At 39.9% G+C, this 8,148-nt stretch overlaps 1 protein-coding gene across 9 annotated transcripts in view; it reads right to left on the reverse strand.

Annotated features, from left to right (window-relative positions):
• The window catches only part of LOC118359173 (casein kinase I-like), a 45,607-nt gene extending 41,233 nt beyond the window's left edge, over nt 1-4,374 (reverse strand). The window contains exon 1 of one of the 9 annotated variants that reach the window (XM_035737503.2): nt 4,352-4,374. The gene's annotated coding sequence lies outside the window, so the exon portion shown is untranslated. Of the gene's footprint in view, nt 1-2,706; nt 3,228-3,447; nt 3,827-4,351 lie in introns of those variants that run through there. The other 8 variants (XM_035737501.2, XM_035737502.2, XM_035737508.2 and 5 more) reach the window with 8 other exon arrangements.
• Between the last annotated feature and the right edge of the window lie 3,774 nt (nt 4,375-8,148).

The raw sequence follows: 8,148 nt of genomic DNA on the forward strand, positions 1-8,148 counted from the left end.
CTGAAAGACATGCAAACACATACTAAATTAGCCATTAGGTGTAACCGAATCCATTACGGAATATTTTGCCAAATACTTTTGAAAACACATTTGCAGTGATCAGTTATCTATTACATGTATTTTTTTATGATAAGCCTGAAAGACTGGAGAAATCGGCATGACATCTCCAAACAAGTCTGAGATAAGATATTATAAAGGTTCGTAGGCTACTCATCTTTCATACATTTCCAGCCTGAAGTAGAAATGGGAGTAGCATATGCAGTGAATTCAATAAAACAATCAATACGGGTGGAAACATCACATACTAGATGGAGTTTTAAGATGAGAACACCACATCTTTCCATGTTGTACCATCTGTGAATGCCCAAAATACCTGCATCTAAACACACTATAGGGCCATGGCTTTGGACAAAATGTAGTCCTTGCCTATTAGCTGTAAAGGCTAAACCGTGACTGATTCATAGGGCTTTTTGAATGGACAAATTCAACTGTAGTGTGCTACATAACCTAAGCTTTGTACCAGTTCATCATCATATCAGTATTCACTGGTAGCATTTGAATAGTTCATAGCATACATGAAGGTTTCTGTATAACCCTGAGGCCCAGCTTTCCTCCCTCTCCTCCCCTTGGGACCTGTGATGTTGTGGATACTCGTGTAGAGCAGGTAATGCCAGCAATATTGTCAGGCAGCTGTGGTTTCCTCAGGCAACGCACTTAAACTTATCAATGACTGCCAAAATGCCTCTCCTAATCCATGTAGCTTGGGAAACTGATTCACATCATAGAGTAAAGGAAATGCATTGAAATAGAGAGACGAAAGGGGGATACCTAGTCAGTTGTACAACTGAATGCCTTCAACTGAAACCACATGGCTTACCTATAATATCCATGTTAATCATCATTCAAATTATGAAAAAGTATTAGATGTAAAGAAAAAAGTAAAACACCTTTCCCAATGCCCAGAAAGCTTCTTACAGTAGTTGTAGAATAAACTAGGCTAACTTACACGAGTAGAATAGGCTAAATGTCTGAATGTGTGCGTTTCTTCACCTGTGCAAAGAGTGAAACAATAAGCAAGTGTTCAATCATTGTCTACTTACAGTAACAACACTGGTCAATCAATGAAATGAAAGCCCCTTTAGTTGTATCCACCACCACAAATTATGAAATAGAGTACTGAATAGAATCAATTCTTCTTCCATCTCACTCATGTGAACACAGATTTTTTTTAAAGAGGGAGTTTTGTTTGGAGTGGGGTAGCTAGTTTGAATTGGGAAACCAAATTTCAATCTGAAAGTAAAAATAACTATTTGAGTCAGTGTTGATGAGTCTCTATCCAATCTACTTGGAGAAATTGAAAAGCTACAGAAACAGAACATTACACTAGAACAACTAACGTTAGTCACTAAATACCACTCTGTTATGACCAAACAGTTACCAAATAGTATAGTTTTCACCTAACAAGTTGCCAACAACATGTGGTGTTATGAGTTTTTGTTTACAATATAGTTAACCTTCAAGCAATATAGCTAAAGATACTAGCTAGCTATAAATAAATAGTATCGCTGCAAATGACAACATAGTGATTGAACCATTGCATTGAACCCTTTTGGTAGGCATTTGACAAGGAAAATAGACAATGAATGCTGGGCATGTTTGCTAGACGAATTTTTACGCAATGTTGCTTGTTAACCAGCTAGCTACTCGCATAACCTGCTATTCTCAATTTATGTCCAGAGAGTTGAGTCGTTAGCTAGATAACAGTGACAGACCAACTAGACGATAGCGTCTAATGAGTTAGCTAGCTAACAAGTAAGCATAACGTGACAAACTAAAGCTAGCTTCTGTGACGAAGGCAACTGGCTAAAGGCCTCACATCAAGCTACTGCTGTAGCGAGCTAATTTAGCTCAATCTCGTCCTCTCCGTGCTAGCGGTTCTATGGGCGGCACCTGCTGTCAAGTTGTACGGGAAAGGCATCAGCTAGCTACCTATAAAAACCTCTACCTGTACGAAGAGGACAATACTTATAATCAAGCTGTGGTAAATACTTCGTGACAGTGAAAACGTGAGTCGCTTCAACCGTGGAAAATGTTTCAAATCGTTTCAGACTTGCAAACTAGCTACTAGTATCGCAGCTGAGCTGCTGCTAGCACTGCAGGTCATTTGGGAAGTGGCCAACAGTCTCTGAGATAGTGACTTATCAACAGTTTTGTCGTCTTTCTACGCTAGGTTACCACTTTGTAAACTATGAAAAGTGTTAGTTAGTATACTCATCGGGTAATTAAAAATAACATCGTTTAACGTTACTGATTGCTCCCGAAACACACCGATCAGTCCCGTACAGCTAAGCAAGCTAATGGCGCCGAGTAGAACACGCTAAAACTGGGCAGAACATCTAATATTAATTACATAACCTTCATTTCATATCAATCAAGACACACCCTTCTAATATAGTTAGATAGCTAGCAGACATAGATAACATTATACGAGGCTTGTAGCCGTACGTAAAAGTGCATTTCACACAAAACTGCGTTTGTATTCAGTTCCCAAATATATCAGCGGGCAACTCCTTAATCTTCACAACCGAAATCCATTTGCAGCTAGCTGGCTAACGTTAGCTAGTTAATATACGGGTAAATGCCTTCGGGGAAGAAAAAAAACACCCCTATTTAAACGTGTATAGTATCAACAAATAACATATTTACCTGCCTTTATGTTCAAAGTGGATGCATCAACATGTTCACGTATTTATGAGATGTAATATCTTCGCCCCTCGCTAGCTAGGGCTTGATGTTGTTGTCTCGATTTAAGCCTCCCCAGCCGATAACTAAGTAAGCGTTCGATAATTCAGCGTCACCTTCTTCCTCTCCCATCCGCGCTGGTTAACTAGCGCACCTCGCTTGGAGAATATGACTAAATCCGTACTACAGATCAAACTACCATGAAATATTCGTGCGTAGATGCTGAGTCAGTTTCCAGCCGTACAATTTACGGAGATGCAAATGTTGATCTTTTGTGAAATACTGGTCTGTAATTTGGTAACTCATACCAGCATTTATTTGTCTAACTTTGGTGTCGAGGGTGCTTTCTATATAACCCACTACCACTAGACATAAAAGTAGGTGAGACTGGGGCAAATTGAGTAGCCCTTGTTTCTAGGAAACCATTAGCTCTTGAAAACCACAGTTTAGTGCCTCCAGTTGACGACATACACCTCCTCCCCAGTCAGCTAAAATCAGATTTATGGGCAATGTAATGTCTGGATTGGTTTACATCATTTACAGAGATGCGGCCGCTTTAGAAGTCCAAACATTTAAACTTCGTGTGCTTCAGGGAGCTATCATATGCTTCCATTAAACTGGACTGCACCGCACCACTCATAGTGATTCAGGGCTAATTTCTATAGCCATCCAGCTATTTACAAGCGACTGGCTAAACGAAAATACCTTACTTCTTGTGAGACGTTGGAGTCTGTTTCCCGGTGCTTGATATAGGAGCTCAGCCAAAACGACTGACTGCCACCATCGATTTCTGTATGCTACCAGTTTATACGAGTGGGAGTTCAAATTTAGCAGTCACCTTTTCTAAACCTGAAAGTGACAACTTTGAAATGTTATGCAGCAAAAACAGCCAAATACACTTGAAGTGGGAAGTTTACATACACTTAGGTTGGAGTCATTAAAACTCTTTTTTCAACCACTCCACAAGTTTCTTGTTAACAAACTATAGTTTTGGCAAGTATGTTAGGACATCTACTTTGTGCATGACACAAGTCATTCTTCCAACAATTGTTTACAGACAGATTACTTCACTTATAATTAAATTCACTGTATCACAATTCCAGTGGGTCAGAAGTTTACATACACCAAGTTGACTGTGCCTTTAAACAGCTTGGAAAATTCCAGAAAATGATGTCATGGCTTTGTGGGCTAATTGACATCATTTGAGTCAATTGGAGGTGAACATGTGGATGTATTTCAAGGCCTACCTTCAAACTCTGTGCCTCTGCTTGACACCATGGGAAAATCAAAAGAAAACAGCCAAGACCTCAGAAAATAAATTGTAGACCTCCACAAGTCTGGTTCATCCTTGGGAGCAATTTCCAAATGCCTGAAGGTACCACATTCATCTGTACAAACAATAGTATGCAAGTATAAACACCATGGGAACCCGCAACCATCATACCGCTCAGGAAGGAGGCGCGTTCTGTCTCCTAGAGATGAACGTACTTTGGTGCGAAAAGTGCAAATAAATCCCAGAACAACAGCAAATGACCTTGTGAAGATGCTGGAGAAAACGGGTACAAAAGTATCTATATTCACAGTAAAAAGAGGCATATATTGACACAACCTGAAAGGCCGCTCAGCAAGGAAGAAGCCACTGCTCCAAAACCACCTTAAAAAAAGACAGACTACGGTTTGCAACTGCACATGGGGACAAAGAAATGTCCTCTGGTCTGATGAAACAAAAATAGAACTGTTTGGCCATAACGACCATCGTTATGTTTGGAGTAAAAAGGGGGAGGCTTGCAAGCTGAAGATCACCATCCCAACTGTGAAGCATGTTGTGGGGGTGCTTTGCCTCAGGAGGGACTGGTGCACTTCCCAAAATAGACTGCATCAGGAGGAAAGAAAATTATGTGGATATATTGAAGCAACATCTCAAGACATCAGTCAGGAAGTTAAAGCTTGGTCGCAAATGGGTCTTCCAAATGGACAATGACCCCAAGCAAAATGGCTTAAGGACAACAAAGTCAAGGTATTGGAGTGGCCATCACAAAGCTCTGACCTCAATCCTATAGAAAATGAGTGGGCAGAACTGAAAAAGCATGTGCGAGCAAGGAGGCCTACAAACCTGACTCAATTACACCAGCTTTGTCAGGAGGAATGGTCCAAAATTCACCCAACTTATTGTGGGAAGCTTGTGGAAGGCTACCTGAAACGTTTGACCCAAGTTAAACAATTTAAAAGCAATGCTACCAAAAACTAATTGAGTGTATGTAAACTTCTGACCCACTGGGATTGTGATGAAAGAAATACAAGCTGATAGAACAATTTATATGTAATATTATTCTGACATTTCACATTCTGAAATTAAAGTGATGATCCTAACTGACCTAAAACAGGGAATTTCTACTGGGATTAAATGTCAGGAATTGTGAAAAACTAAGTTTAAATGTATTTGGCTAAGGTGTATGTAAACTTCTGACTTCAACTGTATATCTTAATCTGATAATCTGATTTTAGTAACCACGTTGTGGCCCTTTTACAAATCATCAATCATGACGGATTTGACAAATATCCACTTTGTTAGATCATATTTGTTGAATGTGCACCAATCCTGTGTCCTTCCATCCCCCATGGCCTGCATTCCAATTACCTCTTTACCGAATCTATCTCCATTACCTCCCCAATCTCTTTCCAGGAGTTCAAATTAATTTTTGTGTCTTAGAAATCCTTACATGAGGTATCATAAAGATCCATTTTATTCATGAACTTGTTCTGATAGTCTTTTGTCAAAGTTCTCCATGTTTATTGTCAAGGTAGTAAGTTTGTGTGAGGCGCATGGCATTGCTGTATGTAGTTCGATTTGGCCTCCGCAATTGCGTCACACCCTCCTTATGGACCTTATTGGATCAAGCATAACATGGCTTTTACACACAGGTGTTCGGTGCACGCTTGATAGCTAATTAGCACAGGTCTGTCTTCCGTTAACAAGTGATGTAGGGTAGCCTAGTGTTTAGAGCGTTGGACTAACCGGAAGGTTGCAAGTTCAAATCCCCGAGCTGACAAGGTACAAATATGTCGCTCTGCCCCTGAACAGGCAGTTAACCCACTGTTCCTAGGCCGTCATTGAAAATCAGAATAGGTTCTTAACTGACTTGCCTATTTAAATAAAGGTAAAATAAAATAAAAAAAGATAGCGATATGAAGGAAGAAACCACATGTAAAAAGTGATTAGGTCCCAAAAAAGTAATTTCACAAAGTCAAATGAATTTGTTGTGTTAAAGGTTTCATGATGCTTAAATATAAACTGAAGTAGATAATTTTAAGATTGTTCTATACATCTGTTGGGGTCTCTATAAGCTTCAATATGAGGTCCTAAACCTAGCATGAAAGAGCATCCTTGTAGCTGTGTGGGCTAATATTGTCAAAATGTTTGCTTTACCCCATATGATAAAACTCATGCTGTATATACACCATGTTTGATGTACAGTTACAAGATGACATTGCGTTATACCCTGGGTTGTCCTGAACAGAATGACCCTAATTTGCTGCGGACCACACATTTGAATGCAGTCCATGACTCCATTCTATGCGCACCAAAATCACAATCTGTTTCCCTGAATTGCATTGTGAAAGCCTAACACTGTAAAATCGTCTTTGGTAATTTAGCTAGTCATGTTGACATTAGAACTAGCTTTCAAATTATGCCCACCTGACCCAGATTGCGATTTATAATGGACACTTTTTGGATTGCATAAACAACAATAATTGTTTGATGGCGGGGATGCAGGGCTGTGTTCAAAACAGCTAGAAGTGTTCTTGCTCTAGTTCCTCGACTGCACATCTAGGAGAGCTCAAAAAGCACCTTATAGTTGAAGACTCTTCTTTGAGTTATAGAAGTGCATTGAAATTAATTAGGAACTGTGTACAGATTGGAGAGGTGTGTGGCCACTTGGAGACACCAGTTTGACCGTTCTCTCAAACCCTTGGAATTGTTTTGTCTTATGTTGCACCTACCCCAAATGTTCAAATAATATTCTGATCATATACTTATGTATTCTCAGATTTCTAGTATTCTCAGATTTCGTTATCAACGAATGCTGGGAAAAGTACAGCAAATGTAAAATCAACAATGTAATGTTTGGATTCAGTCTTGTCAGGTGAACTATTGTGTCCTCACCTTTAGTCTATTCATTTCCCCATAATTTCCAAATGGTTCCCTTTCAATTGCTACCATGGTTATGCATATTCTTTCCATATTTATTCTGTAAGACACATTTAAATTGAGCCCTATCCATATAGGCCAATTCCCACAGGTAACTGGTTCAAATGTATGCCAAACAAAAACCGAACATTGCAAAGTTAAACAAACAATACAACTATGCACAACAATTTTACAAAAACATGTATTTGAAGAACAGTGCAGATGCAAAGTTGTTTTTTTTTTTAACCTTTTTTAACTAGGCAACTCAGTTAAGAACAAATTCCTATTTACAATGACGGCCTACCAAAAGGCAACGGGGGATTTAAAAAATAAAATCTAAATATAGGACAAAACACACATCTCGACAAGAGAGACACCATAACACTACATAAAGAGAGACCTAAGACAACATAGTATGGCACCAACACATGACAACACAGCATGGTAGCAACACAACATGTCAACAACGTGGTAGCAACACAAACATTGCAGCACACCAATATTGTAGCAGAACAAAACATGGTGCAAACATTATTGGGCACAGACAACATCACGAAGGGCAAGAAGGTAGAGACAACAATACATCACATGAAGCAGCCACAAGTGTCAGTAAGAGTGATTGAGTCTTTTTATGAAGAGATGGAGATGAAACTGTCCAGTTTGAGTGTTTGTTGCAGCTCGTTCCAGTCGCAAGCTGTAGCGAACTGAACAGAAGAGCGACCCAGGGATGTGTGTGCTTTGGGGACCTTTAACAGAATGTGACTGGCAGAACGGGTGTTGTATGTGGAGGATGAGGGCTGAAGTAGATATCTCAGATAGGTGGGAGTGAGGCCTAAGAGGGTTTCATAAATAAGAATCAACCAGTGGGTCTTGCGACAGGTATACAGAGATGACCCGTTTACAGAGGAATATAGAGTGCAGTGATGTGTCCTATAAGGAGCATTGGTGGCAAATCTGATGGCTGAATGGTAAAGAACATCTAGCTGCACAAGAGCACCCTTACATGCCGTTCTACAAATTATGTCTCCGTAATCTAGCAGGGGTAGGATGGTCATCTGAATCAGGGTTATTTTGGCAACTGGGGTGAAAGAGGAACGATTACGATAGAGGAAACCAAGTCTAGATTTAACCTTAGCCTGCAGCTTTGATATGTGCTGAGAGAAGGACAGTGTACCGTCTAGCCACCCTCCCAAGTACTTGTATGAGGTGCCAACCTC

The sequence above is a fragment of the Oncorhynchus keta genome, chromosome 26 (genome assembly GCF_023373465.1).
Source record: "Oncorhynchus keta strain PuntledgeMale-10-30-2019 chromosome 26, Oket_V2, whole genome shotgun sequence".
Taxonomy (NCBI): domain Eukaryota; kingdom Metazoa; phylum Chordata; class Actinopteri; order Salmoniformes; family Salmonidae; genus Oncorhynchus; species Oncorhynchus keta.